The sequence below is a fragment of the Balaenoptera ricei genome, chromosome 4 (assembly GCF_028023285.1).
Source record: "Balaenoptera ricei isolate mBalRic1 chromosome 4, mBalRic1.hap2, whole genome shotgun sequence".
NCBI classification, from domain to species: Eukaryota; Metazoa; Chordata; class Mammalia; order Artiodactyla; family Balaenopteridae; genus Balaenoptera; species Balaenoptera ricei.
Genome location: NC_082642.1, coordinates 117,473,028 through 117,496,767, shown reverse-complemented (window position 1 = coordinate 117,496,767; position 23,740 = coordinate 117,473,028).

Below are 23,740 nucleotides of genomic sequence, written 5' to 3'. Positions count from 1 at the left end.
TTAAAGAAAAAGAAAAGATCTTAAAAGGCAGCCTCTTAAGATATTAAGTGGCAGATACTTTACAAAAATGGCTATGGGAGAACATAAAAGAAAGCTTGATTTTATTAATATACTTTTGTTTTCAAAATGTGTCCTCTATGAATATTTCAAGTCCATAAAAGCAGTATCACAACTATTTTCATTTAAGAAAACTGGAAGGTCATATAGGTAAATCTGGTGCTAAAATTCCAGGCTCCTATCTTCAAGCTCTGTTCTATCAATATAACAATTGCCAACATGCACAAATACTGTGTTGGTGGTACTAAGAATAGTGTCAGAGTACGGTAGTGCACAATGCAATTCCAATGTAAATGCACCACACCTGTTTAAAACCCTACAAGTTTTCATATCTCTGACAAAAATTCAGAAAGAGTAAAAACTAAAACCAGACCAGTTAAACAGTATTTAGCAAGAGATTACCGTGCACAGAACAGTCCGTGAATTGGGAATATTCAAATCCAAAACTGATACGAAGCTCAGAGACATGACTTTACAGGATAAAGTGAAAACAAGGAAGTTAAAATCTTTACAATGACTGGCTATTACACTGGGGGTTTCAAGATGGCATGGGATTGGTTAAAAGTAATTATACCATTTTTGGAAGATGATTTAAATTTCGTTTATGATTATCAGGGGACATTTACAAGAAATAACCTAAGTTTCACTTAAGTTCATGAAATAAGTTAGATTTAGTTTTGCTTAAGTGGCTTAAATGGTTTTGTCTGCTCGGGATATTTTCAAGCCTTTTTGTCATTTCATTTTATTTTAACACTTCCTATCCAGATAAATGACTGAAACGGATGTCACTTCAAATCTAGCCTACAATTTGGGTCTCAGTTTTAAAGTTTACCATTCGTTAATACTACATCTCAATCATTAAAAAAATGTGATAAACTCTTTAAAATTAATTAATTAATTTATTTATTTTTGGCCACGTTGGGTCTTCATTGCTGCATGTGGGCTTTCTCTAGTTGCGGCAAGGGGGGCTACCCTTTGTTGCAGTGTGTGGGCTTCTCATTGCGGTGGCTTCTCTTGTTGAGGAGCACGGGCTCTAGGCACACGGGTTTCAGTAGTTGTGGCACGTGGGCTCTAGAGCGCAGACTCAGTAGTTGTGGCACACGGGCTTAGTTGCTCCATGGCATATGGGATCGTCCCAGACCAGGGCTCAAATGTGTGTCCCCTGCATTGGCAGGCAGATTATTAACCACTGTACCACCAGGGAAGTCCGAAAATATGACAAATTTTTTATTTGAAGATTAGAGAAACATACAGAGGTCAGAGTACAACAGAAGTATGTATCTTGCAGCAATGGGTTGAGGAGATACATTTATGGAAACCGGCACCATAATTTTAGCAAAGGTTATAAATCTCCAGTTGAGTAACATCTGAAACTTCAGGCGGTAACAGGCCCTTGACAAGCACCACTGGGACACACTGAAAAGGGGAATTGCAGGTTGCTCTGAGACCTCTAAAGGAGGCAAAGTTTTAACCTGAATATTTAAGTATTATATCTGTAGTTCTGGCAACTGAATAGTGTTACAGCAACTGCCCAGTGTTTTCTGCCAGTGATTTCCTATAGGAAGGCAACAGGGTATACTGTCAGGATATCCTGTTGTATGCCTGTATTAGAAATTCTGATAAAGATAATCTGAGACCTCATTGAACAAGATGTTAATGACCAAATAATTGTTCTATAGTATTATAAATAAGTATGATGAGCCCTGATAAATGCCAGTTATTAGTCCATCATGGCATTTAATTGATCTAATACTGGACAGAATTTGAAAAGATTGAAAATAGGATACAGTGAAGAGCAAACAGGTTGAATCATGCCTTATGTTTAAAAATGTACTTTAGTAGGAAAACCATTAACATTCTCATCAAACGAATTAAAAAGACAAGGGATTCTTTAAAGTCATGCACACGGAATTATTCTTTGGAGGAGTAGATGTGTCATACTGTTGTGAACAAAGGACACTTTTGCTACTGAACTCATTTGATGGAACAGATAAAGTTGTGTGTTCACTTTTGTAAGTGCCACAGTTTTACAGAGAATTTGACCAATTTCTAATAATAAACTATGATGTCATAAGGACAGGAAATTATAGCCTATAACAAAAGTTGAAGAAATGGGGATTATTTAAAATTTAGAAGATAAGTCGTGAAGCATACATATCTGTAGTCTTCAGATAATTGATCTGTTGGCATGTAGAACTGAATTCAGACTTGTTCTGTGTTTCTCTGGTGTCCCTCGTTCAAATTATGGTGCTCCTATGACTATATTATTTAGCTTGAGCTGTACCATAGTTTTGCTGAAGTTCATATATGTGGATTTTTAAATTTCTTCTCCACAGCCAGTTCCCATGTCAATAGCTTGCCTAATCCCCATTTCTCCTTGATGTATTCTAGAGGGCCAGTGCAGTTCTTTGACATGTGGAGTCCCATCTGAAAACCGAAGATTGATAATTGGGGACTGTCTTAACCATGAACAGACAGTGAGTACATTACCTGTAAGGCTTTCCAAATATTATCTGCCTGGATTATCTATTTCTGTACCCCACTCTATTTTGGAAAAGGATTATTCAGTTTTCTCCCGTGTCTCCAAATATAAGCTCTTAGAGAAGATTATTGTTTGCAAGAACACTGTGGACATACTCAGGAATATCCCCAGGAGTAGTCTTAAGCATTAATATTTATGTTGCAGTTAGTCAACTTCTGAATTATAGCCCTAACACATTGCAACCCATAGTCTACTGATACATCATCAAATTGGGTTGATGAATCTCCAGATATTCTAAGTGTTCATTCTGATTTAATTTTATAGGTCCTTCACTGGTTTGCTTTTCACTACTGTTCTCACTTTCTGTATCTCTAGAACTATAGTTACTACTTCTATTTCTAATGTCACTCCATAGTTCTTTACAAATTAAAAAACCCTTTGCAAGGCTTCCCTGGTGGTGCAGTGGTTAAGAATCTGCCTGCCAATGCAGGGGACACGGGTTCGAGCCCTGGTCTGGGAAGATCCCACATGCCTTGGAGCAACTAAGCCTTTGTGCCACAACTACTGAGCCCACGGGCCACAACTACTGAAGCCTGCATGCCTAGAGCCCGCACTCCGCAACAAGAGAGTCCACCACAATCAGAAGCCTGCACACCACAACTCAGAGTAGCCCCCCACCCTCCGCAACTAGAGAGAGCCCGCGCGTAGCAACGAGGACCCCAAAAAAACACAGCCAAAGATTAAAAGAAAAAAAACCTTTGCATATTTTCCTTAGAAAATATTCATTGTTTTCATCAATGTTGATGATTTGAGTTTTTGAAAGCACAAGTTTCAATGCAAATTCTATTTCGTAAAATAATTATTTTTTATTACAAGTCTCTGGTTGTCAAGAATATGAGCTTCCTAAAGAAATTAGAACAAAGTCTGAAAAAATAAGATGCTAGAAATAAAGGATAAGTGTTGTGACATTTCTTTTCTTGTTTATTTTTGAATTTTCAATATGATTTTTCAATTAAACTATTCAGTATTACTGTCATAGGCAATTTTATGTTTTGGAAAGAAAAAATAATTTTTTGTTGTTTTAAAACTGAAGGAGGTTTACAAACCAAATATAATGTTCATGTTTCATATTTTGTTTAGGATTTAAGATTTTCTCTACTGAGCTAAAACAAAGGATAGGATTGCTAAATCAGACTCATACAAATTAAAATCAAGTGATACTAATAAATTCAAGGATACAAGAAATCAAGAGACACAGGCAAAGTAGAGAGATGCCAGGTGTTCTGAGTGTGACCCCTGAGGTCTTCTTTCCCACATCAGATGTGCTTTCTAGAGTTTTCTAAGACAAACGAGCAGGTAACTTCATCCAACAAGGAGAATTTTAGGATATGACATATCTCCATTTTATGTTCAAGTAGTTTACGATAAATAGCATTTTCCAGGATTCCATAGATTCTAGTTTTGTTTTCTTTTGTTTTTACCAAAAACAATTGTAAAGCACGACTATCAGATCAAAAAGCAATCCACAGTTAAAGAATCTCCTTTTAACAAATATCATTAGTCTGTATATTAGTCCATATTATCAGGTTTACAAGGTGTTTAAACCTCATCATCTACCTACTTTTATTCCCAGTGTGTCCTTGATAATGGAAAAGAAATGGATCTCAGGTTAGTTAATTAACTCCTGTCTTCCATCTGCAAAACTTAACTTGATTCTGAAAACCATAAGCGCAGTACACAAGCAGATATTACCAATTTTATGACCCCAGATAACTCCCCTCATTTTGGTGGAGCTGGGACAATAACTATGCTTGCCAGAAGTACGGCTCTTTCTTCTCACTATCCTTCTCAATTTTATATCAAAATTTCTCAAAATTATTTCCAACAAGTAAGTTTTAAGGACAACTCACAGCTTTTATAGTATGACTTTATGATTGTAATTTTTTATAAAAATATAATTTATAAATTTTTCAGAAAAAAATCTTACTGTTAGATTCCTAGAGCAAAGGTAGAGTACTCAATTATGAGAATTGGAAAAAGTATAGGAAAGTCCTAGGTTAATAATATTTACTTTAAAAGATAAAAAGAATTTGAAGAATCAATATTCAAAGTATAAGTACCCTTATTGCACTGATGTGCTTTAAAATGTATAGCTCTCATAAGGGTCTGTTTCTCCCATCTATTTAACAGACAGTAGGCATTTCAATGAGCACCTGATGCCTAACTAATTGTGTAAAAATTAAAATATGAAAAGTGTAATGAAAGCATTTTGTTATTTATGATAATAGGAAAATGAGCTTATTTCCAAAGTAATGATGTATAATACACTGAAAGTCACAAAAATGAGTGTTGGATAGTACCTACAAATACTAAAATGTATGTGGTCTCAGAGTGGTATTAAATCCATGGAACACAGTTTTCAAAGGGTTAGGAAATGATTCAGTTCTTGCTTATCTCTAAGAATACTAAACGATTTCCAGTTTATATGGTTAGAGTAACACTTAAAATTACCTTTCTTAATGAACCAATTTCTTTATAACTATTCCTTAGCAAAATCCCAATTTTTATCCCTGTATTTAGCCATGAATAATTTCCTTTTTCTCTCTGGGAGGAGGAGCCCCCAGAGCATTTGGCTTTGAAGGCCAGCAGAGCTTGAGTGCAGGAGATCCACAGGACTGGGGAAACACAGGCTCCACCCTAGGAGGGGGCATACAAGGTCTTGTGCACACTGAGACACAAGGCAAAAGCAGTGACTTCATAGGACCCTGGCCAGACCTACCTGCTGGTCTCAGAGGGTCTCCTGGGGAGGCGGGGGATGACTGTGTATCCCTGTGGGGACAAGGACACTGGCAGCAGAGGTACGGGGCATATTCATTGGCATGAGCTCTCCTGGAGGCTTGGTACCATTTTGGCACCAAGACCTACCCCCACTCAGCAGCCTGTAGGCTCCATTGCTAGGATGCCTCAGGCCAAACAACCAACAGGGCAGAAACACAGCCTTACCCATCAGCAGAAAGGCTGCCTAAGGATTTCCTGAGCCCAGAATCACCTCTAGACATGCCCCTTGACACAGCCCTGCCCATTAGAAGCCAAGACCCAGCTCCACCCATCAGCAGGCAGGCACAGGCCCTTCCCATCGGGAAGCCTGCACAAAACTCTTGAACAGCCTCACCTACCAGGCAGCAGACCCCAAAAGCAAGAAAACTATGATCCAGCAGCCTGCAAAGCTGAGTCCATAAACAGAGATCAGAACCTACCCTGGGACCATCTGGTCCCTGGCCCTTGGGTGATGAAAGGGGTGTGTGTACTGCTAGAACACATATGACATCCCCTACTGAGGGTCACTTCTTCAAGGTTGAGAAATATAACTAACCTTCCACACACATAAAAATACAAATAGAAATTTAGACAAAATGAGATGGCAGGGGAATATGTTACAGACGAAGGAAAAAGATAAAACCCCAGAAGAACAACTAAGTGACATGGAGATAGGCAATCTGAGAAAGAGTTCAGAGTAATGATCATAAAGATGATCCAAGAACTCGGGGAAAAATGGATACACAGAGAGAGAAGTTACAAGAAATTTTTAACAAAAGAGGTAGGAAATATAAAGAACAACCAGAGTTGAAGAATACAATAACTGAAATGATAAACACACTAGAAGGAATCAATAAAGAAAGAAGAATGAAAAAAAAAATCAGGAGAATTTAAGAGACCTCTGAGACAACGTCAAATGCACCAAATTTCACATTATAGGGGTCCTAGAAGGAGAAGAGAAGGAAGGGCGTGAGAAGATATTTGAAGAGATTATAGCTGAAAACTTCCCTGACATGAGAAAGGAAACAGTCACCAAAGTCCGGGAAACAAAGAGAGTCCCATACAGGATTAACCCAAGGAGGAACACACCAAGACACACAGTAATCAAATTGACAAAATTAAAGAGAAAATATTAAAAGAAACAAGGGAAAAGCAATAAATAACATACAAGGGAATCTCCATAAGGTTATCAGCTGATTTTTCAGCAAAAACTCTACAGGCCAAAAGTGAGTGGCACAATATATTTAAAGTGATGAAAGGGGAAAATCTGCAACCAAGAATGCTCTACGCATCAAGGCTCTTATTCAGATTTGACAGAGAAATAAAAACCTTTACAGACAAGCAAAAGCTAAAAGAACTCAGCACCACCAAACCAGCTTTACATCAAAAGCTAAAGGAAGTTCTCTAGGCGGAAAAGAAAAGGTAACAACTAGAAACAAGAAAATTACCAGATGGGAAAGCTCACCGGTAAAGGCAAACATACAGTAAAGGTAGGAAATTTTGAAGGACTCCTTCCTATAAAAACTTAATACAATTTGATTATTTACCCCACAAGAAATGAAAATCCAGCTTTGCCTCCAATCTCTAGTGATCTCAGAGGCTTAATTATAGTATCCTGGTTATCCCTTGTTTTGATATACTTTCCCTGAATTCTTCATCTTGTCTGTCTTGCCTCCTGAGGCTGGTACAAATATTTTTAAATTTGTAAGTTAGCTAACAAATATGGAACAAGCAGTGAAACAGCCCCAGCCCTCTGGATTTTCATAAAACACTGCTAAGTTTCAGAAGTATTTTTGCAGCAAAATTTGAATGGAGGTTTATGTCAATGGAGGAATTGTAGAGAAGTACAAAACAGTAAGCCCCTAACATACCATGCATCTGTTCTTAGAAGTGCTTTGCTCCTCCTGAGCCCCTACACCGAAAACACTTTACAAATTAACTTGCTCTTCAGCAACGTGCTTGCCTTCTTGCTCCTTAGGCATTTCAGACCTCTCCTCCTCCCTCCAACTTCTTTCCATAAAGATTCAGGCCTTTACCCTTTCTCTCTTGGGTTTCTCCCCTGAAATTCAGAAATTTATTTATTTTATGAGGGTTATTGACTTGCTACCTTGTATCCAACTCAAGGTCTGTATTTCCTTATCCAAAAACAAATTAAGGCATCAGGATCATGAAAAGTTCAACTATGTCAGTCCTTAAATCATTTAACAGTGTGAAAGAACTAGCAGATTTGTTAACATTTCAACCTTTTCTTGATATGAGCAAATATTTGGTTCAGGCTTCCCTCTGTCCATCTCTATCAAATGTATTCTTTCTTTACTTTAGAGAAACTTCCATTCACCATCACCCAGCTACCTTGCATTATAAGCTATAATTTCTGTTTGTTTGTTTTCAACAACAATTTGTTTTTTTCCAGCTACATTTATACAACCCATGGTACCGTCACTGCATTGTATCACTTTCAAGAAATACTTGAATAAAATCTCAAGAGAAAATAAACAGTTTTGTGGAGCATGTCTACGTCAATATTAGAAAAAAAAAGTCTGAAACAAAATGAAATAGAATTAAGTATTTTAAAAGTCATTTTTGACCAAGAGTAGAAGGAATTTAGTCATGGTAATATCCAACAGAATAACATTATGTAGACCCCAGAATATCATTTAGACTGGACTGTGGTTCAAATATACGTCTATATCTAATGCTCTAACACAAGAAAAATGAAATGCTCGCCATCTCTCTGAGTTATTTTCAGTTGCCCATTCCATGTTTCTTCAATCACAGTGTCAGAACTATGAAATGTATCCCTGTAATACTTAGTCTCACTTTAAATCAGTAAAAACATTATCTGGATTTTCAATGTTTAATTTCAAATTATTTTCCTATGAAAATTGCTCCATTCATTGAGGTAAGGTGACACCAAATTATAAGCTCTGTGCAGCTGTCACTCTTTGCCAGGCATTCAGAAATATAAATGAAAACTGACATGCCATTTATCAGAAAATTCAGTGTCACCAGTAATAATATCACTGGGCTTTGTACATTATCAGTTTCAGGGAATATGTGAATTAAAATGAAAACTGAAAATAACTTTCGTGTATAAGAATAAAAGTGTACAACTGATACTGATATTGGTGATATTTTAGTTTGCAATTGGGAAAACCTCAAGCACTATATGTGAAAATGAATATTATACTAGAAGAGGGAGAATCTTTTTTTTAAGTGAATGGAGCTCATGACAGTTATAAGGTGAACACTGCATTTCTGGAAACAAACTTAAGTTAACTTCCTATATTTGTTTAACGCCTTATAGCATACAAAGTAGTCATATATATAACTTATTTCACTTGATTATCCACAACTCTCATGAATTTCAAAGGACTGTTATGTGTTCCCATTTTACAAAGAGAGAAATTGGATCTCAGAGCGTTAAATAACTTCTTCAGATTCTCCTGCCTGGCAAATGTTAATCCTAAAACTAGAATATAGAAAATATGTCTTTTTAATCTAATTTCCTTATTTTTTATTTCATTGTCTCTCCTGTTTCTTCACTTTCATTCTTATTGCATAAGTCTTTCATACAGGTTTAGAATCATAACTTAATTTTTACTTTAACATATATCTAAAGCAACACATAGTAAACAAAGAGGATAAGTTTCAATATCATAATTTCTAATAGCAACCAGTAATTTCCTTTCATTTTGCTTATTGCCACTTGTATTTATGTATTATTATTTCTTAAAGTCAAACTTCATATATGCAAGAAACAGTTTTTACCACAGGATCAACAACGTCTATCGAAAGGGATCATACAGTCATGTCATATATAATAAGTTTTTCAAATAAAGGAATATCCCAAGGTAAAAAATCAGAGATAATTCAAAAATTCATGGATGTTTTAATTTTTCTCATTTTGCTAATCAGTCCTTTATATTAATATACCTGAATACATCTAGGAAAAAATACATATGATAAAAAAACCAAAGTAAAAGTATCACATAGAAACTGAATTCAAATATGAAATAAAAATATTTTCTATACGATACTCTATTTCTTGAATCAGCTGCTTAAAGACTTTATTAAGGATTTTTAAATGCTGATATAACACTTTCCAGATCAACTGAACTTAGTGCACAATTCAGAGCCAAGCTTTTGCTCACAATTTTCCTTAAGGAGATGTAACTATTTGGATGGATAAAGGGTAAACTTTTTCACAGTCTGAGCTGACAAATAAAGTAAAACACACATGTAAAACAGTTACAAAACTTTTGCTAAGTGTAATGTCTTTAAGCTGACTAGTATATTTAAAAAGACATTTTCAAAATTACAAGAAACCTGTTTTAACCAAATAATAATAATGGTTCTCAAGGACAAAGTAGTCACTTGTATAGAGTCAGATCAGAATACTGTTTTCTAAATGCCACCAAGAAAGGGAGATGTATAACTTTACTTCTTTTTCTTCTGTGATATATATATAGTTGGTGTACAATGTTATGTTAGTTTCAGGTGTACTACATAGTGATTTGACATTTGTATACATTATGAAATGGTCACCACAATAAGTCTAGTAATCATCAACCCCCAACAGAGTCATTACAATATTATTGATCATATTCCTTATGCTGTATATTACATGCCTGTGACTTATTTATTTTACAACTGGAGGTTTGTGCTTCTTAATCCCCTTCACCTATTTAAACCATCCCTCTCCCCTTTGGCAACCACCAGTTTGTTCTCAGTATCTCTGAGTCTGTTTTCATCTTGCTATGTTTGTATGTTTTTGTTTTTTAGACTCCACATATAAGTGAGACCACACAGTATTTGTCTTCGGATAACTTTACGTTTATTAGCAATGGAGAAAACTTCATGGATAAGAGTTACATCTAGGATTTACCCTTGTCTTTGCTGGAAGAACTAAAAAGTGACAATGGTTGGTTACAGAGGCTGTTTCTTTTTCGAGGAGAACAAGGATACCTATTTTTATGTAGTTCAATTCTGTTCAATCAGATAGTTGTTCTCCGATTGCTTATGATATTATTGTAGTTAAGTAGTCAACAAGTGCATATGTATATCCACAAAAGCTAACAGGTATTAGAATAGTGGCTACTCTTGATGGGGGTTGAGGGAGAAATAGACTGACAGTGGCATAAAGGAGGCTTGATATGTTCTTGACATAAACTTGTAAAGGGCATGAACTTTCTGAAAAGGGAAAAAATGCAGATAAGAGGCCTACAGGGCATGGTGGATGATGATAGTGTGCGTAGCCATCATGGATTATCAAGGGTAAACCAAGAGAGCAGATTGGAACCTGATGGTTGAGGATCTTGTAGGATATGCTAAGCATTTTGATTTTATCCAATAGCAATGGAGATTCTTTGAAAGTTTAAGACAATTTTGTCTAATTGAAAGAAAGAATAACGAATTAAGAAAAAAAACTGCACCACTGGAGGATAAAGTTATTGAATAAGATAGACATTAATTAATCATTTTAGCTTTTTTTCCCCATAAAGACAAAATTCAAGATGTCAATATTAAATCTAAAATCTTGACTAATATAGATCAAAAGATTTTAAAAGATAAAACTATTACATGTTGATGATACACAATTAAATTGTTCAGAAGTTTTCACACTTGAAGTCTTTATAGTCATTTCTGTTAATTGCAACAATAAGGCAGAAATATATTAAAACATATGACTCCCTCAAAAATATTTTCTCTACAAAGAAATGAGAACAATTATTTAATACTGGATAGTTTTAGAGGTGGGAAATAAAACAGATACAAATTTATTGCCTGCACTTTAAATATGTCTGCATCACAACTGTAACAATCGGACCCAATCCATCTGTATTATCACAGGAACCTCCTAGCTGGTCTCCTTGATTATAAACCTGCTTCTTTTCACACTATTATGAATACAGCAATTTGAGTGATCTTTTCTAAACTTATAATAGATATCACTACTTTACTCAAAATCCTCAAATTACATCTCATTTCGCTGAAAGTAAATTTCAAAGTCACTATTATTGCAAGGCTCTCTATTTTTTTGGTTATTGCTTAGCTTTCTGATCTCATCTCTTAGTGCTTTCTCCATCACTCTCTCTGTCTCAATCACACTGACTCTTTCCTTTTCCTGAAACATACCAAGCATGCTTCCAATTAAGAATCTTTAAGGGAGGCTCAAGAGGGAGGGGATATATGTATACATACAGCTGATTCACTTTGTTGTACAACAGAAACTAACACAACATTGTAAAGCAAATATACTCCAATCAAAAAAAAAAAAAAAAGAATCTTTAGTTTTGTTGTTTATTCCCCCTGGACTTTCATGCTTTCGCCCCACCAGATAAGACCAACACAAACACACCTATGTTCAGAGTCAGGTTTGTTAGCTTGCAGGGAGAATACACACCATACGGAACCTCAGGGAATCTCAATAAGAGGAAGATGGGAGGCTCTTGCTATAGTATTTTAATTTGTATGGAGTCATTTTGAGGGAGAGTTTAAGAAAACTAGGTTTGTTCACAAGTGGATCCTTTCAGGAAGCTTAGGTAATTCCTACTTTTAACAGCAACACATTTTAAGTAGTAGATGGAAAGCACAAATAGGGCTAGAATTGTCATTGGTAAAGAAACAGTAGTTACTCATATGAAATGAGAGAGAAATCATATTTATTTAGTAACCACTGAGCATCCTGACCTGATCTTTTTTTCTATATCATGGAGTCTCCCTATCTGATTATTGTTGATATTAGTGCCCTTACCTGATTATTGTTGATATTCTGTGAAGACTGTTTATGCTTTTTGGAGAATATTATAGCCTAGTTCTTACTCTTAGCTGTTACTTGCCAGCTCTAAGTTACCAGAGAGTTTTTCTCTTTTCTTCCTTCCTACTTTCCTTCCTTCATTCCTTCTAAAAGATAATATCTCATTCCTAGCAATCAATCTGAACAATGTAATTAAATTGTCATAATAAACCAAAATCTTAAAAACAAAATTCAAGAAAATGGGAGAAGTAAACTGCTATGGTAGGTTATAGCTATCAGGAATTAGTATGATGTCTCTCCGTCATTGCCAATGGAAATCAATCTGGACTGAATAAAGCTGTGTCTAAATAACTCATTGCAGCCTTTTGCAATGCAAATATTCTATCAAGCCAATTCTTGGAAAGTCATGAGAGATTATGTTTGACTTGAGACATTTTATGCTTTTTACATGCTCATGAATTCACAGATCAATACAAATAGGGCTATTACTTAAAGCATAAAAAGTGCTTAATGTGGGAAGATAAATCTTCCCTGGATTCCTCAGTGTTCCTGCAAAACCCTGGCCTCCTGAGACATGGAAATTGATATGCTATGAAGACGGAGAATGTTTGGCTTTACTTCCCTCAAAAACATTTGCTTTTTACATGCCTTGAGTATTAGATCTGATGTCATTTGTCTCCTTATTATCCCATCCAAAGGACAATAAATCTTCCTTTATTTTCCCAAGAACTAAATGGTTGCATTCCAGGGTAGTGACCTGGGTTAACAGAAAGGGTGACTGAACAGCCTGCAGGCCTCCAGGGCAATTTAGAGAGTTATCTTCCTATGTGTTTATATTCAAAAGGGATAAAACCCTGGGCTGTAAACTGTAGACACTTACCTTATCTCCCTCCTGGAGAGATTTATTTAAATTTCAAAGGATTAAGACCCAGGATCTTACTCTTCCTCCTTAGAGGAGAGAATTTGTTTATGTTGAGAAGATTACAATTATTTTCCTCTCTCAGGAGGGGAGTGGGTGAGAGTTGTCCTTCTTTGTAAGTACAGAAATTTATTTTTCTGCATTCTTATCCAATGGGAAAATCCTCCTGTAAGTGTAGGCTTATTTATGTGTCCCTCATCACATCATGGGCAGGGTTCTAAGTATAGGGCGATCCATGCTGCCATGTTACTCTGCCCACTGCTATTGCTGTGAGTAAATAAAGTCTGACCTCTGACTAGAGATTTGGCATTTCTGCTAGTATATATCTATATCTACATCTATATCCATCTCTGTATCTATATCTATACCTGTAATTTTATTTGTTATCAATATTTATATAAATATATAACTGTGCATGTAGTGTAACATCTTAGATCTTTTGCAGTTTCTGACTTAACACTTACATGAGATATAATTCAACTCCATTCACTTAGGTACAGGGCAGATTTTGGAGTACCTCTGAAGTGTTACACAATAGAATCTTATTAAAAATATTCATAAATTGATGCAATAGTTATATAAATACAATGGTAGTAAAGATTTGTTTAGAAATTAGGCCAATGTCAAAGTTAAGTGGCTCTCATTTTAGAATCAAAACTAAGGAAACAGATACTTATGTGTTTCAAAAATCAATAGCATTATACAATATATTGTAATTTTTGTTCCATAAAAGCAGCAACATTTTAGTTTTTGTTTCAGTACCCCTTTCTATCCTATGTTGCTTTTTATTTTTTCACTTTTCAAAACTTTAGTGTTAATAATAGAGTTTAATGGATTCATAGATATGTATTGGAATAAGTATAAGGGATCACACCACAGTATTTTTAAAAAAAAGAAAATAAATTCCCCATTGTCTTTGAAAACACGTTATAAATCTTTAATAATTAGATATATTAATTATATACTATGTCCATTTTCTCTTTTAACAGTGAAGATATTTAAATACATAGATTCTAAATTTTAATTTATCTGAAGAAAAAATAAATCACATACTTTTAATTTCCTAACAATCATTCAAGATACTTATTAGATAATCACACTGATAATTATACTTTAATTTTATCAGAGTGAAAAAGAACATTCCAATATTATATGAAAATTATTCACCTTTAGAAAATTCTTTCTGCTATATCAAATTAAACTATTTTCTTGCAAAATTTAAAGGATTTAAAAAACCCAACTAATTCAAAGTGTAAGTCTCTTTGTTGTTTTATTGCTTGTGTTTGGTCACCAAGTTGTACAAGCATTTTTTAAAATTTCTTGGGGGGAGGAGAGAAGATGGGGGGGAGGAGAGAAGATGGGGGGGAGGAGAGAAGATGGCGGAAGAGTAAGACGCGGAGATCACCTTCCTTCCCACAGATACAGTAGAAATACATCTACACGTGGAACTGCTCCTATAGAACACCCACTGAACGCTGGCAGAAAACGTCAGACCTCCCAAAAGGCAAGAAACTCCCCCCGTACTTGGGTAGGGCAAAAGAAAAAAGAAATAACAGAGACAAAAGAATAGGGACGGCACCTGCACCAGTGGGAGGGAGCTGTGAAGGAGGAAAGATTTCCACGCACTAGGAGCCCCTTCGCGGGCAGAGACTGCGGGTGGCAGAGGGGGGAAGCTTCGGAGCCACGGAGGAGAGCGCAGCCACAGGGGTGCGGAGGGCAAAGTGGAGAGACTCCCGCACAGAGGCTCGGCGCCAACCAGCACTCACCAGCCCGAGAGGCTTGTCTGCTCAGCCGCCGGGGCGGGCGGGGCTGGGAGCTGAGGCTCGGGCTTCGGTCGGATCGCAGGGAGAGGACTGGGGTTAGCGGCGTGAACACAGCCTGAAGGGGTTAGTGCACCACAGCTAGCCGGGAGGGAGTCCGGGAAAAAGTCTGCAGCTGCCGAAGAGGCAAGAGACTTTTTCTTCCCTGTTTCCTGGTGCGCGAGGAGAGGGGATTCAGAGCGCCACCTAAACGAACTTCAGAGACGGGCGCGAGCCGCAGCTAACAGTGCGGATCCCATAGCAACAGGGGCGCAGAGGGAAAAACGGAGAGACTCCCGCACAGAGGCTCGGCGCCGAACAGCCCTCACCAGCCCGAGAGGCTTGTCTGCTCCCCCGCCGGGGCGGGCGGGGCTGGGAGCGGAGGCTCGGGCTTCGGTCGGATCGCAGGGAGAGGACTGGGGTTGGCGGCAGGGAGAGGACTGGGGTTGGCGGCGTGAACACAGCCTGAAGGGGTTGGCGCACCACAGCTGGCTGGGAGGGAGACCGGGAAAAAGTCTGCAGCTGCCGAAGAGGCAAGAGACTTTTTCTTGCCTCTTTGTTTCGCGGCGCGCAAGGAGAGGGGATTCAGAGCGCCGCCTAAACGAACTCCAGAAACTGGCGCGAGCCGCGGCGATCAGCGCGGACCCCAGAGACGGGCGTGAGACGCTGGGGCTGCTGCTGCCGCCTCCAAGAAGCCTGTGTGCGAGCACAGGTCACTCTCCACACCGCCCCTCCCGGGAGCCCGTGCAGCCCGCCACTGCCAGGGTCCCGTGATCCAGGGACAACATCCCCCGGGAGAACGCACTGCGCGCCTCAGGCTGCTGCAACGTCACGCCGGCCTCTGACGCCGCAGGCTCGCCCCGCCTCCTCTGTACCCCTCCCTCCCCGCGGCTTGGGTGAGCCAGAGTCCCCGAAGCAGCTGCTCCTTTAACCCCGTCCTGTCTGGGCGGGGAACAGACGCCCTCAGGCGACCTACACGCAGAGGCGGGTCCAAATCCAAAGCTGATCCCCAGGAGCTGTGCGAACAGAGAAGAGGAGGGGAAATCTGTCCCAGCAGCCTCAGAAGAAGCGGATTAAAACTCCACAAACAACTTGATGTGCCTGCATCTGTTGAATACCTGAATAGACAACGAATCATCCCAAATTCAGGAGGTGGACTTTGGGAGCAGGATATATTAATTTTTCCCCTTTTCCTTTTTTTTTTGTGAGTGTATATGTATATGCTTCTGGGGGAGATTTTGTCTGTATAGCTTTGCTTTACAATAGCTTTATTTTACTTCACTATATTATAGCTTCTTTCTTTCTTTCCTTTCTTTCTTTCTTTCTTTCCTTCCTTCCTTCCTTCCTTCCTCCTTCCTTCCTTCCTTCCTTCCTTTCTTTCTTTCTATTTTTTCTCCCTCTTACTCTGAGCCGTGTGGACGAAAGGCTCTTGGTGCTTCAGCCAGGCATCAGGGCCGTACCTCGGAGGTGGGAGAGCCAACTTCAGGACACTGGTCCACAAGAGACCTCCCAGCTCCACGTAATACCAAACGGCAAAAATCTCTCAGAGATCTCCATCTCAACATCAAGACCCAGCATCACTCAATGACCAGCAAGCTACAGTGCTGAACACCCTATGCCAAACAACTAGCAAGACAGGAACACAGCCTCATCCATTAGCAGAGAGGCTGCCTAAAATCATAATAAGGCCACAGACACCCCAAAATACACCACCAGACGTGGACGTGCCCACCAGAAAGACAAGATCCAGCCTCATCCACCAGAGCTCAGGCACTAGTTCCCTCCACCAGGAAGCCTACACAACCCACTGAACCAAACTTAGCCACTGGGGACAGATACCAAACACAACGGGAACTACAAACCTGCAACCTGTGATAAGGAGACCCCAAACACAGTAAGATAAGCAAAATGAGACGACAGAAAAACACACAGCAGATGAAGGAGCAGGGTCAAAACACACTAGACTTAACAAATGAAGAGGAAATAGGTAGTCTACCTGAAAAAGAATTCAGAATAATGATAGTAAGGATGATCCAAAATCTTGGAAATAGAATAGACAAAATGCAAGAAGCATTTAACAAGGACGTAGAAGAACTAAAGAGGAATCAAGCAATGATGAAAAACACAATAAATGAAATTAAAAATACTCTAGATGGGATCAATAGCAGAATAACTGAGGCAGAAGAAAGGATAAGTGACCTGGAAGATAAAATGGTGGAAATAACTACTGCAGAGCAGGATAAAGAAAAAAGAATGAAAAGAACTGAGGACAGTCTCAGAGACCTCTGGGACAGCATTAAACGCACCAACATTCGAATTATAGGGGTCCCAGAAGAAGAAGAGAAAAAGAAAGGGACTGAGAAAATATTTGAAGAGATTATAGTTGAAAACTTCCCTAATATGGGAAAGGAAATAGTTAATCAAGTCCTGGAAGCACAGAGAGTCCCATACAGGATAAACCCAAGGAGAAACACGCCAAGACACATATTAATCAAACTGTCAAAAATTAAATATAAGGAAAACATATTAAAGGCAGCAAGGGAAAAAAAACAAATAACACACAAGGGAATCCCCATAAGGTTAACATCTGATCTTTCAGCAGAAACTCTGCAAGCCAGAAGGGAGTGGCAAGATATACTTAAAGTCATGAAGGAGAAGAACCTACAACCAAGATTACTCTACCCAGCAAGGATCTCATTCAAATGTGATGGAGAAATTAAAACCTTTACAGACAAGCAAAAGCTGAGAGAGTTCAGCACTACCAAACCAGCTTTACAACAAATGCTAAAGGAACTTCTCTAGGCAAGAAACACAAGAGAAGGAAAACACCTACAATAACAAACCCAAAACATTTAAGAAAATGGGAATAGGAACATACATATCGATAATTACCTTGAATGTAAATGGATTAAATGCTCCCACCAAAAGACACAGGCTGGCTGAATGGATACAAAAACAAGACCCATATATATGCTGTCTACAAGAGACCCACTTCAGACCTAGAGACACATACAGACTGAAAGTGAAGGGATGGAAAAAGATATTCCATGCAAATGGAAATCAAAAGAAAGCTGGAGTAGCAATTCTCATATCAGACAAAATAGACTTTAAAATAAAGACTATTACAAGAGACAAAGAAGGACACTATATAATGATCAAGGGATCGATCCAAGAGGAAGGTATAACAATTGTAAATATTTATGCACCCAACATAGGAGCACCTCAATACATAAGGCAAGTACTAACAGCCATAAAAGGGGAAATCGACAGCAACACAATCATAGTAGGGGACTTTAACACCCCACTTTCACCAATGGACAGATCATCCAAAATGAAAATAAATAAGGAAACACAAGCTTTAAATGATACATTAAACAAGATGGACTTAATTGATATTTATAGGACATTCCACCCAAAAACAACAGAATACACATTTTTCTCAAGTGCTCATGGAACATTCTCCAGGATAGATCATATCTTGGGTCACAAATCAAACCTTGGTAAATTTAAGAAAATTGAAATCGTATCAAGTATCTTTTCCGACCACAACGCTATGAGACTAGATATCAATTACAGGAAAAGATCTGTAAAAAATACAAACACATGGAGGCTACACAATACATTACTTAATAATGAAGTGATTACTGAAGAAATCAAAGGGGAAATCAAAAAATACCTAGAAATAAATGACAATGGAGATACGACGACCCAAAACCTATGGGACGCAGCAAAAGCAGTGCTAAGAGGGAAGTTTATAGCAATACAAGCCTACCTCAAGAAACAGGAAACATCTCGAATAAACAACCTAACCTTGCACCTAAAGCAATTAGAGAAAGAAGAACAAAAAAACCCCAAAGCCAGCAGAAGGAAAGAAATTATAAAGATCAGGTCAGAAATAAATGAAAAAGAAATGAAGGAAACAATAGCAAAAATCAATGAAACTAAAAGCTGGTTCTTTGAGAAGATAAACAAAATTGATAAACCATTAGCCAGACTCATCAAGAGAAAAAGGGAGAAGACTCAGATCAATAGAATTAGAAATGAAAAAGGAGAAATAACCACTGACACTGCAGAAATACAAACGATCATGAGAGATTACTACAAGCAACTCTATGCCAATAAAATGGACAACCTGGAAGAAATGGACAGATTCTTAGAAATGCACAAACTGCCGAGACTGAACCAGGAAGAAATAGAAAATATGAACAGACCAATCACAAGCACTGAAATTGAAACTGTGATTAAAAACCTTCCAACAAACAAAAGCCCAGGACCAGATGGCTTCACAGGTGAATTCTGTCAAACATTTAGAGAAGAGCTAACACCTATCCTTCTCAAACTCTTCCAAAATATTGCAGAGGGAGGAACACTCCCAAACTCATTCTACGAGGCCACCATCACCCTGATACCAAAACCAGACAAAGATGTCACAAAGAAAGAAAACTACAGGCCAATATCACTGATGAACATAGATGCAAAAATCCTCAACAAAATACTAGCAAACAGAATCCAACAGCACATTAAAAGGATCATACACCATGATCAAGTGGGGTTTATCCCAGGAATGCAAGGATTCTTCAATATACGCAAATCAATCAATGTGATACACCATATTAACAAATTGAAGGAGAAAAACCATATGATCATCTCAATAGATGCAGAGAAAGCTTTCGACAAAATTCAACACCCATTTATGATAAAAGCCCTGCAGAAAGTAGGCATAGGGGGAACTTTCCTCAACATAATAAAGGCCATATATGACAAACCCACAGCCAACATTGTCCTCAATGGTGAAAAACTGAAACCATTTCCACTAAGATCAGGAACAAGACAAGGTTGCCCACTCTCACCACTATTATTCAACATAGTTTTGGAAGTGTTAGCCACAGCAATCAGAGAAGACAAAGAAATAAAAGGAATCCAAATCGGAAAAGAAGAAGTAAAGCTGTCACTATTTGCAGATGACATGATACTATACATAGAGAATCCTAAAGAGGCTACCAGAAAACTCCTAGAGCTAATCAATGAATTTGGTAAAGTAGCAGGATACAAAATTAATGCACAGAAATCGCTTGCATTTCTATACACTAATGACGAAAAATCTGAAAGGGAAATTAAGAAAACACTCCCGTTTACCATTGCAACAAAAAGAATAAGATATCTAGGAATAAACCTACCTAAGGAGACAAAAGACCTGTATGCAGAAAATTATAAGACACTGATGAAAGAAATTAAAGATGATACAAATAGATGGAGAGATATACCATGTTCCTGGATTGGAAGAATCAACATTGTGAAAATGACTCTACTACCCAAAGCAATCTACAGATTCAATGCAATCCCTATCAAACTACCACTGGCATTTTTCACAGAACTAGAACAAAAAATTTCACAATTTGTATGGAAACACAAAAGACCCCGAATAGCCAAAGCAATCTTGAGAACGAAAAATGGAGCTGGGGGAATCAGGCTCCCTGACTTCAGACTATACTACAAAGCTTCAGTAATCAAGACAGTTTGGTACTGGCACAAAAACAGAAATATAGATCAATGGAACAGGATAGAAAGCCCAGAGATAAACCCACACACATATGGTCACCTTATCTTTGATAAAGGAGGCAAGCATATACAGTGGAGAAAAGACAGCCTCTTCAATAAGTGGTGCTGGGAAAATTGGACAGGTACATGTAAAAGTATGAAATTAGAACACTCCCTGACACCATGCACAAAAATAAACTCCAAATGGATTAAAGACCTAAGTGTAAGGCCAGACACTATCAAACTCTTAGAGGAAAACATAGGCAGAACACTCTATGACATACATCACAGCAAGATTCTTTTTGACCCAGCTCCCAGAGAAATGGAAATAAGAACACAAATAAACAAATATGACCTAATGAAACTTAAAAGCTTTTGCACAGCAAAGGAAACCATAAACAAGACCAAAAGACAACCCTTAGAATGGGAGAAAATATTTGCAAATGAAGCAACTGACAAAGGATTAATCTCCAAGATTTACAAGCAGCTCATGCAGCTCAATAACAAAAAAACGAACAACCCAATCCAAAAATGGGCAGAAGACCTAAATAGACATTTCTCCAAAGAAGATATACAGATGGCCTACAGACACATGAAAGAATGCTCAACATCATTAATCATTAGAGAAATGCAAATCAAAACTACAATGAGATATCATCTCACACCGGTCAGAATGGCCATCATCAAAAAATCTAGAAACAATAAATGCTGGAGAGGGTGTGGAGGAAAGGGAACACTCTTGCACTGTTGGTGGGAATGTAAATTGATACAGCCACTATGGAGAACAGTATGGAGGTTCCTTAAAAAACTACAAATAGAACTACCATACGACCCAGCAATTCCACTACTGGGCATATACCCTGAGAAAACCATAGGTCAAAAAGTGTCATGTACCAAAATGTTCATTGCAGCTCTATTTACAATAGCCAGGACATGGAAGCAACCTAAATGTCCATCGACAGACGAATGGATAAAGAAGATGTGGTACATATATACAATGGAATATTACTCAGCCATAAAAAGAAATGAAATGGAGGTATTTGTAATGAGGTGGATGGAGTTAGAGTCTGTCATACAGAATGAAGTAAGTCAGAAAGAGAAAAACAAATACAGTATGCTAACACATATATACGGAATCTAAGGAAAAAAAAAAAAAAAGGCCATGAAGAACCTAGTGGCAAGACGGGAATAAAGACACAGACCTACTAGAGAATGGACTTGAGGATATGGGGAGGGGGTGGGGTGAGATGTGACAGGGTAAGAGAGTGTCATGGACATATATACACTACCAAATGTAAAATAGATAGCTAATGGGAAGCAGCCGCATAGCCCAGGGAGATCAGCTCGGTGCTTTGTGACCACCTAGAGGGGTGGGATGGGGAGGGTGGGAGGGAGGGAGATGCAAGAGGGAAGAGAAATGGGAACATATTGTATATGTATAACTGATTCACTTTGTTATAAAGCAGAAGCTAACACACTATTGTAAGGCAATTATACTTCAATAAAGATGTTTAAAAAAAAAAAAAAATTTCTTAACTAAACATGAAGTAATCTTCCTGTTATATGTTGAAAGGGTTAACTTTTTATGCAAAAATAGCTAAGACATTATACATAAATAGGCTGATTCCATAGAAGTTACCAAATTTAACATCTACCACTGTGTCTTCTCTCTGCTAAGGTAAGTACTGTCAAGAAAACATAAATTTAGTTTTAATTCATCTTTTGGAGCTGCATGAATGTGGAGATCATTATTTATATACTTTTCAACAGTCTTATGGTATAAAAAGCATGGGCATTATCTTTAAAGAAATAGTAATAAATTCTATAATAGAAAATAATATAGATTGGACAAATGACTGCATTATACAGTTGATAAATTTCTCAGGAATTCTAAGGAAGAACGTACATGATTAGGTATTCTTAAAAAAAAAAAATTCCTCTTGAATAGACAATAAATGATTTGTTTTCAAATTCTTCAAATATTGAACTATTAATAATGAAACAGGTAATTATGAATTCCTCCCAAATAAAACAAATTCAACATTTCAGTATAATTTATAACATTCAGTGATTGGATTTTCTTTTGAGGGACAGTTTCAGATCCATTGAATCTATACTGTTAGAATGCTATTAAGGTTCAGGTAAATAATCTAAGGTCAGAAGACAAATAAAAGGGAGATGAAATTGTGGAACAGGAGAAGGCAAGGAAGAAATTGGTGGTGTTTCATCAGAATGAGAAATATGAGTATAAACGTGAACTTTCTGAAGAAAACTGATTCCCTTGCGTAAGAGCTTCAATGATTGCGCCTTAAGCAGTTTCCTTATAAACCGATGATGATTCTCCCCAGGACTGACCTCTACCACTTCTCACTGACTCCAAGCCCATAATGAGAATTAGTGGACATCAAATTCCAGACAGAGAATCACAAAGATGATTCCTAGAAAAGATAGCCTATATACTGAATGTGTTACTGACCTATTGGAAGAAAATGTTGCAATCTCTATCAGCAGAAGTCGGGGAAGCATAAGTAGATAGGCATGGATTTTAAGTAGAAGAGAAGGCCTGGTTGTGTCAAACCTATTGACACAGCTGCCCTCAACTCAGAATCAGTTTAGTATTTTAGCTCAATAATCAGGACTGGTTTGAAGGATCCATTAGGTAGGCTAATTGATAACTGGACTCAGTGGTTGCCTCCACTGTTTGATGTTGAAATGTCAGAACCTCCCTGCCTTACTGTAGAGAATAAAGTCTGAACAGTAAACTCTCAAGGGAAATAGGAATAATGGATTCACTCTGTTACTAATCACAGCACAGTTGTTCATAAGAAAACAATCAAGCAACCACAAATTATGGAGCATTTTCCAACGTCCCATATTCTAAACTAGTTCAGTTGATCTGCACTCTTTAATGATCTCAATGTCAAAAAAAGATAAAGAAAGGCCGAGGAATTCTTTCAGATTAAACGAAGCTAAAGACGTGTGACAAATGAATGCAATATATAATTCTGGGATTCAACCCAGACTTTAAAAAATAAAACGGAGGGTGGTGGGTGGCTCTGATGGGACACTGGTAAAACTTAACTATGGACTATTCATTAATTAACAGTACTGTATTAATAACAAATACCCTGAATTTGAATTTTTCACATTGGTTGCCTGATAGAATCTTGTTCTTAGGAGATATAAACTGAAATATTTGTGGTTTAAAACGCTGTGATACCTGGAACTTACTCTCACATAGTTCAGCAAAGTTTACGGTGCCAGAGCCTCCCTCCTGGTTCACTTTGTTGAAATGCCTTGCAATAGGTCAGAGGAATAACTTGACTCTTTGCTCTATTCTCCCAAAGTTTCCTATTTCCATTCTCCAG